Raw genomic sequence first — 12,654 nt, 5'->3', positions numbered from 1 at the left:
CACAGAGTAAATCCAAGTCGCTAATTAAAGTGCTGAGGCCCCTGCACTTTGATCAGACAGAAACGAGGAAACCAAGGGACAGAATCCAGACCCCGGATCTGTCAATCAATGACAGCCCATCAGTTGACCATAAGATAATGAAGACCTGATCTTGTGGTCGTCAAACCCCAGCGGGTGTCGTTCTGAACATACCAGCATCACCAATTTTTACAAAATGATTTGCAGGACTCTTCCTGCGGCAGAGCGAGTTTGAGGAGGTGCCTCACGGGGGTGAGACGTTTAGGGTGTGGTAACACAGACCCTGGAGCCAGATTTGCTGGGCTTGTTCCCCAGCCCCAACATTTAAGCGCTCTGTGCTTTGGGCAACTCAGGTAGCATGAATCTCATCATCACGAGAGAAAACTTCCCTGAAAGCTCACTGCAGCGCCGCGGGGCAAGCCAGATTCCACTGCTGCAGCAGCAGGCTTCATGGCGAGAATCACGGCTTGTGGGCGGTCTCGGTCTTCCTGCAGCTTGTAGACCCTCAGGCTTAAGAGGTGTTTCAAGCACACCACCTTGAGAGAGTAAGGTGTTCTTGAGACCATCTGTACTGAACCCAGTTAAGACCTCTATATAAACGTTTAAGATTCTGCAGCACATGCAGAGACCTGCTCTTTTAGGCACAGGCTGCTGGAGACAGCCTCGTAGACAAACTGCTCCCAAGTCGGCCTGTTTTAGCTGAACAGCTATTGTAGACCCTCATAATCTGACATCATCAGGGAGACCGCCATATTCACTGCCGTGTGACTGACAGCATCTTGGTGCTCTGGCTGGGTGTCAGGCCTGAGCCTCTGAGGTAGGAAAGCCGAGTTCAGGACATTGGACCACTAGAGACCTCCCGGCTCCATGTGATATCAATTGGCGAGAGCTCTCCCAGAGATCTCCGTTCTCAACGCGAAGACCCAGCTCCACTCAATGACCAGCAAGCTCCACTGCTGGACACTCTATGCCAAACAACTAGAAAGACAGGAACACAACCCCACCCATTAACAGAGAGGCTGCCTAAAATCATACTAAGTTCACAGACACCGCAAAACACACCACCGGAGGTGGTCCTGTCCACCAGAAAGACAAGATCCAGCCTCATCCACCAGAACACAGGCACCAGTCCCCTCCACCAGGAAGCCTACACAACCCACTGAACCAACCTTACCCACTGGGGGCAGACACCAAAAACAACGGGAACTACGAACCTGCAGCCTAAGAAAAGGAGACCCCAAACACAGTAAGTTACGCAAAATGAGAAGACAGAGATGAAGGAGCAAGGTAAAAACCCACCAGACCAAACAAATGAAGAGGAAATAGGCAGTCTACCTGAAAATAATTCAGAGTAATGATAGTAAAGATGATCCAAAATTTTGGAAACAGAATGGAGAAAATACAAGAAATGTTTAACGAGGACCTAGAAGAACTAAAGAGCAAACAAGCTGTGATGAACAGCACAATAAATGAAATTAAAAATTCTCTAGAAGGAATCAATAGCAGAATAACTGAGGCAGAAGAACGTGACCTGGATAAGTGACCTGGAAGGTAAAATTGTGGAAATAACTACTGCAGAGCAGAAAAAAGAAAAAAGAATGAAAAGAATTGAGGACAGTCTCAGAGACCTCTGGGACAATATAAAACACACCAACATTCAAATTATAGGGGTCCCAGAAGAAGAGGAGAAAAAGAAAGGGACTGAGAAAATATTTGAAGAGATTATAGTTGAAAACTTCCCTAATATGGAAAAGGAAATAGTCAATCAAGTCCAGGAAGTGCAGAGAGTCCCATACAGGATAAAGCCAAGGAGAAACATGCCAAGACACATATTAATCCAACTACAAAAAATTAAATACAAAGAAAAAATATTAAAAGCAGCAAGAGCAAAACAACAAATAATAAACAAGGGAATCCTCATAAGGTTAACAGCTGATCTTTCAGCAGAAACTCTGCAAGCCAGAAGGGAGTGGCAGGATATATTTAAAGTGATGAAAGGGAAAAACCTACAACCAAGATTACTCTACCCAGCAAAGATCTCAATCAGATTCGATGGAGAAATTAAAAGCTTTATAGACAAGCAAAAGCTAAGAGAATTCAGCACCACCAAACCAGCTCTACAACAAAAGCTAAAGGAACTTCTCTGGCAGGAAACACAAGAGAAGGAAAAGACGTACATTAACAAACCCAAAACAATTAAGAAAATGGTAATAGGAATATACATGTCGCTAATTACCTTAAATGTAAATGGATTAAATGTTCCAACCAAAAGACATACACTGGCTGAATGTATACAAAAACAAGACCCGTATATAAGCTGTCTACAAGAGACTCATATCAGACCTAAGGACACATACAGACTGAAGGTGAGGGGATGGAAAAAGATATTCCATGCAAATGGAAACCAAAAGAAAGCTGGAGTAGCAATTCTCAAATAAGACAAAATAGACTTTAAAACAAAGACTATTACAAGAGACAAAGAAGGACACTACATAATGATCAAGGGATCAATCCAAGAAGAAGATATAACAATTGTAAATATTTATGCACCCAACATAGGAGCACCTCAGTACATAAGGCAAAGGCTAACAGCCATAAAAGGGGAAGTGAACAGTAACACAATAATAGTAGGGGACTTAAACACCCCACTTTCACCAACGGACATATCAACCAAAATGAAAATATGTAAGGAAACACAAGCTTTGAATGATATATGAAACAAGATGGACTTAATTGATATTTACAGGACTTAACATCCAAAAACAACAGAATACACTTTCTTCTCAAGTGCTCATGGAACATTCCCCAGGATAGATCATATCTTGGGTCACAAATAAAGCCTTGGTAAATCTAAGAAAATTGAAATTGTATCAAGTATTTTTTCCAACCACAATGCTATGAGACTAGATATCAATTACAGGAAAAAAACTGTAAAAAATACAAACACATGGAGGCTAACCAATATGCCACTAAATAACCAAGAGATCACTGAAGAAGTCATAGAGGAAATAAAAAAATATCTAGAAACAAATGACAATGGAAACACGGTGGCCCAAAACCTATGGGATGCAGCAAAAGCAATTCTGAGAAGGAAGTTTATAGCAATACAATCCTACCTCAAGAAACAAGAAAAATCTCAAATAAACAACCTAACCTTACACCTAAAGCAATTAGAGAACGAAGAACAAAAAAACCCCAAAGTTAGCAGAAGGAAAGAAATCATAAAGATCAGATCAGAAATAAATGAAAAAGAAATGAAGGAAGCGATAGCAAAGATCAATAAAACTAAAAGGTGGTTCTTTGAGAAGATAAACAAAATTGATAAACCATTAGCCAGACTCATCAAGTAAAAAAGGGAGAAGACTCAAACCAATAGAATTAGAAATGAAAAAGGAGAAGTAACAACTGACACTGCAGACATACAAAGGATCATGAGAGATTACTACAAGTAACTATATGCCAATAGAATGGACAACCTGGAAGAAATGGGCAAATTCTTAGAAATGCACAACCTTCCAAGGCTGAACCAGGAAGAAATAGAAAATATAAACAGACCAATCACAAGCACTGAAATTGAGACTGTGATTAAAAATCTTCCAACAAACAAAAGCCCAGGACAGATGGCTTCACAGGTGAATTCTATCAAACATTTAGAGAAGAGCTAACACCTATCCTTCTCAAACTCTTCCAAAGTATAGCAGAAGGAGGAACACTCCCATACTCATTCTACGAGGCCACCATCACCCTGATACCAAAACCAGACAAAGATGTTACAAAAGAAGAAAACTATAGGCCAATATCACTGATGAACATAGGTGCAAAAATCCTCAACAAAATACTAGTGAACAGAATCCAGCAGCACATTAAAAGGATCATACACCATGATCAAGTGGGGTTTATCCCAGGAATGCAAGGATTCTTCAATATATGCAAATAAATCAATGTGATTCACCATATTAACAAACTGAAGGATAAAAACCATATGATAATCTCAATAGATGCAGAAAAAGCTTTGAGAAAATTCAACACCCATTTACGATAAAAACACTCCAGAAAGTAGGCATAGAGGGAACTCACCTCAACATAATAAAGGCTACATGTGACAAACCCACAGCCAACATCATTCTCAATGGTGAAAAACTGAAACCATTTCTGCTGAGATCAGGAAAAAGACAAGGTTGCCCACCCTCACCACTATTATTCAACATAGTTTTTCAAAGAAGACAAAGAAATTAAAGGAATCCAAGTCGGAAAAGAGGAAGTAAAGCTGTCACTGTTTGCAGATGACATGACACTATACATAGAGAATTCTAAAGATGCTACCAGGAAACTACTGGAACTAATCAATGAATCTGGTAAAGTAGCAGGATACAAAGTTAATGAACAGAAATCTCTTGCATTCCTATACACTAATGATGATAAATCTGAAAGAGAAATTAAGGAAACACTCCCATTTACCATTGCAACAAAAAGAATAAAATACCTAGGAATAAACCTACCTAAGGAGACAAAAGACCTGTATGCAGAAAACTATAAGACACTGATGAAAGAAATTAAAGATTATACAGACAGATGGAGATACACCATGTTCTCAGACTGGAAGAATCAACATTGTGAAAATGATTATACTACCCAAAGCAATCTACAGATTCAATGCAATCCCTATCAAACTACCACTGGCATTTTTCACAGAACTAGAACAAAAAATTTCACAATTTGTATAGAAACACAAAAGACCCCGAATAGCCAAAACAACCTTGAGAAAGAAAAACGGAACTAGAGGAATCAGGCTTCCTGACTTCAGACTGTACTACAAAGCTACAGTAATCAAGACAGCATGGTACTGGCACAAAAACAGAAATATAGATCAATGGAACAGGACAGAAAGCCCAGAGATAAACCCACACACATATGGTCACCTTATCTTTGATAAAGGAGGCAAGAATATACAATGGAGAAAAGACAGCCTCTTCAATAAGTGGTGCTGGGAAAACTGGACAGCTACATGTAAAAGAATGAAATTAGAACACTCCCTAACACCATACACAAAAATAAACTCAAAATGAATTAAAGACCTAAATGTAAGGCCAGACACTATAAAACTCTTAGAGGAAAACACAGGCAGAATACTCTATGACATCAAACACAGCAAGATCCTTTTTGACCCACCTCCTAGAGAAATGGAAGTAAAAACAAAAATAAACGAATGGGACCTAATGAAACTTAAAAGCTTTTGCACAGCAAAGGAAACCATAAAGAAGACCAAAAGACAACCCTCAGGATGGGAGAAAATATTTGCAAATGAAGCAACTGACATAGGATTAATCTGCAAAATATACAAGCAGTTCATGGAGCTCAATCTCAAAAAAACAAACAACCCAATCCAAAACTGGGCAGAAGACCTAAATAGACATGTCTCCAAGGAAGATATACAGACTGCCAACAAACACATGAAAGGATGCTCAACATCACTGATCATTAGAGAAATGCAAATCCAAGCTACAATGCAGTATCACCTCACATCAGTCAGAATGGCCATCCTCAAAAAATCTACCAACAATAAATGCTGGAGAGGGTGTGGAGAAAAGGGAATCCTCTTGCACTGTTGGTGGGAATGTAAATTGATACAGCCACTGTGGAGAACAGTATGGAGGTTCCTTAAAAATCTAAAAATAGAACTACCATACGACCCAGCAATCCCACTACTGGACATATACCCTGAGAAAACCATAATTCAAAAAGAGTCATGTACCACAATGTTCATTGCAGCTCTATTTACAATAGCCAGGACATGGAACCTAAGTGTCCATCGACAGATGAATGGATAAAGAAGATGTGGCACCTATATAAAATGGAATGTTACTCAGCCATAAGAAAAAATGAAACTGAGTTATTTTTAGTGAGGTGTATGGACCTACAGTCTGTCATACAGAGTGAAGTAAGTCAGAAAGAGAAAAACAAATACCATATGCTAACACATGTATATGGAATCTAAAAAAAAAAGTGGTTCTGAAGAACCTAGGGCAGGACAGGAATAAAGATGCAGATGTAGAGAATTGACTTGAGGACACAGGGAGGGGAAAGGGTAAGCTGGGACAAAGTGAGAAAGTGGCATGGACGTAGATACACTATATAAAATAGATAGCTAGTGGGAAGCAGCCTTATAGCACAGGGAGATCAGCTTGGTGCTTTGTGACCACCTTGAGGGGTGGGATAGGGAAGGTGGGAGGGAGATGCAAGAGGGAAGAGATATGGGGATATCTGTATATGTATAGCTGATTCACTTTATTATAAAGCAGAAACTAACACACCATTTTAAAGCAATTAAGATGTTTAAAAAAAGAGTCGTGTACCACAATGTTCATTTCAGCACTATTTACAATAGACAGGACATGGAAGCAACCTAAGTGTCCATCAACAGATGAATGGATAAAGAAGATGTGGCACCTATATACAATGGAATATTACTCAGCCATAAAAAGAAACGAAATTGAGTTATTTGTAGTGAGGTGGATGGACCTAGAGTCTGTCATACAGAGTAAAGTAAGTCAGAAAGAGAAAAACAAATACCATATGCTAACACATGTATATGAAATATTAAAAAAAATGGTTCTGAAGAACCTAGGGGCAGGACCAGAATAAAGACGTAGACATAGAGGGTGGACTTGAAGATACGGGGAGGGGGAGGGGGAAGGGTAAGCTGAGACGAAGTGAGAGAGTGGCACTGACATGTATACACTACCAAATGTCAAATAGATAGCTAGTGGGAAGCAGCCGCGTAGCACAGGGAGATCAGCTTGGTGCTTTGTGACCACCTAGAGGGTTGGGTTAGGGAGGGTGGGAGGGAGATGCAAGAGGGAGAGGATATGGGGATATATGTATACATATAGCTGATTCACTTTGTTATACAGCAGAAACTAACACAACATTGTAAAGCAATTATATTCCAATAAAGATGTTTAAAAAAAATGATTTGCAGACTGACTACACTACTGGGCTATGCAAACCAAATGCCAAACAATAAACTACAAAACGGGGAGAAATCAGACAAATGGGTGTTTTGAGTACCATAGAGAAAAAATAATTTTCTCCAGCCATAGCCGTCTGTGTATCGAGATACAACAAACCGTTCTGTGCTTTCATTCTGAGCAGAGAGCACTGATTAGTTGCCAGGTTCTCAAACTCTTTAAAGTCTGTTTTTAAATTCAAAGGTCTGACATTCCAAAGCATAAATGTTGTGGGTTTGCATATCGTGGCCTGGTGTGTTTGCAGTGTGGCAATTCCAGGCATGTCAGCATTTCCCCACAAAAGGGAGAATTGAAGGAATGCCTTTCTAGCCCAAAGATTCCACATTCACATGCTTGCCTTGGCATCTACCTTCTTCTGGATGGCTTGGGGGAGGTGATGTGACACTGTGTCCTATTTCAGAACTCACAGCAGCAGGACCCCGGCCTGGACCTAGGGGAAACTTGGCCATCTGGTTCACTCTCTTCATTGGCCTCTTGTCCACCGGGAGCTGAGTACTGGGCCAGGACGGAGCCAAGGTTTTCCCATGGAAAGGTGTCATGAGTGAAGGGGCTATCTTGGGGAAAATCAAAGAGATCTTCCTGGTGATTGCACTTAAAAAGTTTTATCCAGTGTGGAACTACTCCCTTTGGCTGTAAAGCTTCTGTGGGTACTAAGAGATACACAAATCCAAGCCACTGCAACTTCATAGAAATATGGCAGCCAGTTATACGGGTAACGAAAATAGCTGACGTGAATTGAGTACTTACCAACTGCTGAATTCCTTCCATGCTGTCACAGCTTGTAGCCAGCCCAGAAAAGGAGCCCATAGCAGGGAGTACAATAGCAGAACCTGAATGGGAGGAGGAGATACTGATGTGTGGGAACAAGGCGAGGAGGCAACCCAGAGATGAGCAGCAGCAGGAGGCTGCTAGCCCCTCCACCTTTTTCCATTCAACCCTCCAGCTACGCTCAGAGCAACTCAGACCAACTAGGATCTTTCCAGCTGTGACCTCTGTGCTGTTCTCTGTTTGCTACCTTGAAAGCCCCACTCACCCCACTCTGTCCTTCTCTGCCTGGGAGGCTCCACCCTCCACTGCCCTAGGCTGCCTCAATTTGTTCTTTCTCTGTGCTTCCAAAGCCCTCGGAGAAGCAAAACGTAGTTACAATGCAGTGTGCTGTCACCTCATCAGAACAGGAGCTCCTTGAAGGCAGGGACCAGGAATAAGCCATCTTTGGTCCTTGACTAGCCACGAAATTGATACTCAGTAAATACGAGTTAAAAGACTAGACAAACTAATGGTATAGTACACAGCTTCATTATTGGATACAAGAAAAGGTTCCTCTCACATTCTATAGGCTCCAAAGCACTACAAAATTATAGGCTAATAAAAAGTTAAATTAATGAAACAATGCTGTAATTAAAGAATTCTTTTTTTTTTCATGCCCATCCTCTTCAGGGCATGAAGAGATACAACACAACAACTGCTTAATAGATCAAATTGCTCCTTGATATTCTTTTTCTTACCCTTGCTACCATTCTGGTCTCTGGTTATTTGTCCACATAAACTTGTTTGAAAACTTCAAAATTCATTGAAACAGGCTAACAGCAGGTAACCAGTTAATGACTACTAATAGTCACTTTAAAAACTACCCATTTTCGAGCTGATTTTAGCTCAGACCTTGTTGGGTTTCCTGGTTATTAAGGGAGTCAGTCTGTACATAGTCACAGCCTCTATAATTATTCCCAAATGCAATTACATTTCCAACAGGAAATCCTTCTCTAGAAGTCATCCCCAGCCTGAGCAGCTGGACCATTAAGTTCGCGGAACACTGGGTGAAAAGGCCAAAACCTCGTTTCCATTCCAGTGGTGACTCCAAAGTGGCACAGAGCTCTGAAATGTTAATAGTAGTGGGATTAAAGATGAGCTTTTCTTACATATGTCTGCTTCCCATTCAGCATAAGGAGGATTGTGCTATTCTGATTATAGATTTGATTACAGATTATACTGTAGCCATAGTATACATGAGTATACCATAGATATAGACAGATTTGATGACAGATTGTACTGTACCATAGATTATACTATTTTGTAATTAAAAAGTTATTTGTAAAATGAAGACAAATTAAATTTAAAAGCATATTTCTTAGTTAAGAAGCAAGATTCAACAATTTTTAAGTGTTAAGTCAGAAAGACAAACCAGAGTAGGAACGTAAGATGAATCCAGGACTGAATCTAAACCAAACACACATGCCTCCAAGACCATGCACATGTTCTGCATGGAACACGTATGTGGCTCTAAGGTTTCCAGCAGTCAATGGTGAATACGGATACCTGAGCAATTCCCCACGTCTGGCTTCAGACAGGAACAAACCAGTTAGAAAAGGTCCACCATTTCCTGACTCTGGGCCCAGTGGAAATTTCTCATTGGGGTCTTATACGAAGGCTGGTTCTGCTAGTGGCGAGGTGAGTTTTTCTAATGGCCTGAGCTGACTAGCCAGGTCTCACAGACAGCTCACCAACACCCCTTGGGTTTGCCAAGCCAGGAGCACACATCCTCCAGGGCAGAGCTGCCCCAGGTCCGCTCTCTCCATCATTTGTAATCTGCCCCATCCTCTCATGGTCCTTCTGCTGACAATTGGTCCTCCTCTAGTTTCTCTCCTGCTCAGTCCTCCCAGTTTAACCCAACATTTAGCTACTTGCTCAGCTTCGCATCCTAGACTTGGCTCCTGGGACTCAGCTGAGCCTTTTCCCTTCGTGGTGGTGAAAAGCTTCTGCAAAGTGGTCAGTCAGTCTTCAAAGTCCCTGTGCCTGCCTATGGCCTGGGTCTGGTCCCCCTCTCATTGCCTTCCTGCCCTTCTCACCAGTCACCCTCGGGTGAAATCAGAGAAAACAAACAGCTGCTGCCCCATGTAATCAGATGGCTATCTAGAGCAGTCTCCTCAAAGCTGGTGCCTCAATCAGCGCCTGTCTACTCGGCCCACCAAGAGAGAAGGGCAGAAGCCAACAGCAAGCTTGCCAAAACTCTGATGGCGTTGCCAGGACAGCCAACCATGGGAGCACTGGACTTGCTCCTTGTGCAGACTCTAGACTAGCTCAGATGTGGCTGCCTCGAGGTGACTCACATGTGGGCTGAGCTGCCTACCAGTCATATGCTGGAGGATCACTCATCAGTGCCTGATGCATTGGGAATCTCTAGAAAGGTCTTTCTCCAAGTTGGTTTGGAAGCACAATCTGGAGCCTTGCAACAAGTCTCTTGTCTAAGCATAATAGCACCATCAGGGATTGAGTTCTTACTACTTTCCAGGCACTGTGTGAGACAAATTGCACGTGTTTTCTCATGTAATCACACCCACGCCAAGAGGCAAGTACTACTGTCATAATCCCCATTTCACGACTAACACAACAGAGTCCCAGGGTAGTTCTGCATCTTACTCTGGGTCTTGCAGATGGCACGGGTGAATCAGGAATTCAGACCCAAATCTGTTGGAATCTGAAACCCATACATTTACTATTGCCCTTCACAGAGCAGCAGGGCAATGTCTGCTGAACTTAAGGAATTGGCAGGAAACCTCAGGCTGTTTCCCCTTAATGAGGAGGAAGTAAGAGGTAGCTACCTCCCCTGTTTTCCCTACCTCAGCTCTTTACAGTTAGAGCTCGTTATTCCTGATTTAAAAACAGTTGTTCCCATGGCAACCCCCTGGCAGCCTCTCTTAGCAACCACAGCCATCTTTCACCATTTTCACGAAGTTGGTCAAATACAAATTGATTTTTCAAAGAGTTTTCAGAGGCAAAACCAAACTGACCACTTGACCAGTGCTTAACTTCTTATCCATCTTAAAAAAATCAGGGCAAGTTTTGAAAACCACTAGAAAGTGGCTTTTCTAGTGAAATGGGTAAAAAAGGAAACACCCGGCTTTGCAGTCCAGGATAGTGTTCTAAACCTAAACAGCAATATGTAAACTCCCAAGTGTGAAATTTTCCTCTGGTTGACAAAAGGTTCACAGATTAAGAGTACTTACAGATTGTATTGGTTCTCTGCTGCTGCTGTGACAAACTGTTGCCAATTTAGTGGTTTAAAAAAGCACACACACACAAACTGAATATCTTACAAGTCTGTAGATCAGCTGTCTGACATGGAACTCACCAGGCTAAGATCAAGGTATTGGCAGCGTGCACTGCTTTCTGGAAGCTCTAAGAGAGAAGCCCTTTCCTTGCCTTTTTAAGCTTCTAGAAACTGCCTGCTTGCCTTGCATCATGGCCACCTTCCTCCTCCTTCAAAGCCAGCGACATTGAGCTGAGTCCTTCTCAGGCTGCCGTCTCTCTGACAGCTCTGCCAATTCCCTCTTCCCCCTGTAAGGACCCTGTGATTACATCGGGCCCTCGGATAATCCAGGCTAATCCCTCTATTTTAAGGTCATCCGATAGACAACCTTCATCCCATCTGCACCCTTAATTCCTCTTTGCACCTCTTTAGGATGTGCACATCTTAGGGGAGCTATTTTCCTCTCTACCACAGTGGATAAGCAACCTATGCAGCTTTTCCTAATGAGCAAGAAAATCGTGGGGACGATGGTGGGGTTTCTACCCTAACTCCTCCTCCTTGTGTCCAGAGCCTCCCTGCATCCTCACCCTGGTCCAGAGCCTCCCTGCATCTTCACCCTGGTCCAGAGCCTCCCTGCATCCTCACCCTGGTCCAGAGCCTCCCTGCATCTTCACCCTGGTCCAGAGCCTCCCTGCATCCTCACCCTGGTCCAGAGCCTCCCTGCATCCTCCTCCTTGTGTCCAGAGCCTCCCTGCATCCTCACCCTGGTCCAGAGCCTCCCTGCATCCTCCTCCTTGTGTCCAGAGCCTCCCTGCATCCTCCTCCTTGTGTCCAGAGCCTCCCTGCATCCTCCTCCTTGTGTCCAGAGCCTCCCTGCATCCTCACCCTGGTCCAGAGCCACCATGCATCTCTTTGGCCTCCTCCTCTTGTGTATTCTGGCTATCGGCTAAAGTACATATTTATGAAGAAAAAAAAAATATGGTCCAAAGTCTTTTCCCCAATCTTTACCCCAAACAGCAATGGCTCGTGCTGAGCAAAGGGCTGTGGAGCAGGACTAGGCCACTTAAACATTTGTTACATGGAGTTGGGAGCTGGTATTGGGGCGACTACCAGGCTGCCCTCTAGGGCAGGACAAGCTGTGGATGGGGAGAAGCTCAGACTCAGAGCTGCTGACGTTTGCAGTCGACGGTGATGGATGCTGGAGAAAGGGCTGACTCCATGAAGTGTAAACCTTCCCTGAAAAGTTGCGACAATTATCCCATAAAGACATTTATGTAGCAGGACAGAAAACAAATCCCCGCCGTAATCAATACAAACAAACTGAAAGCCATAATTTCCTGGGGAGAAATGGCTTCCAGTGCTGGCTGAAGAATGCACCAGAATGTCATCAAGTCCTGTGCCCGGTTCTGTGCTGACACCATGGAGGGAAGTGATGGGGGCGAGGGCCCTCGGGAACCCCCGCCCTAGCTGAAGAGGGGAGACACAAACTCCTGAAAAGCTAACTTACAATAGCGAACATGCTATGCGAAGGGCCGAAGAACTGGGAGCTGCTTTTTAAAGAGTCAGAGGAGTTTGGAAGAGATG

The 12,654-nt window shown here is 42.9% G+C and overlaps 1 long non-coding RNA gene across 2 annotated transcripts in view; it reads right to left on the bottom strand.

The window, feature by feature from the left end:
* Positions 1-12,654, bottom strand: part of LOC307198197 — a 422,507-nt gene that overhangs the window by 73,192 nt on the left and 336,661 nt on the right. For both annotated transcript variants that reach the window (XR_013831577.1, XR_013831578.1), the window contains one exon: positions 7,794-7,876. This is a non-coding gene — a long non-coding RNA (uncharacterized lncRNA). The remainder of the gene's footprint in view (positions 1-7,793; positions 7,877-12,654) is intronic.

This window comes from Stenella coeruleoalba, assembly GCF_951394435.1.
Source record: "Stenella coeruleoalba genome assembly, chromosome: 15".
In the NCBI taxonomy this organism is placed as follows: Eukaryota; Metazoa; Chordata; class Mammalia; order Artiodactyla; family Delphinidae; genus Stenella; species Stenella coeruleoalba.
The sequence above is the reverse complement of the archived record's forward strand: the minus strand, read 5'-3'. Positions and strand labels throughout refer to the sequence as shown.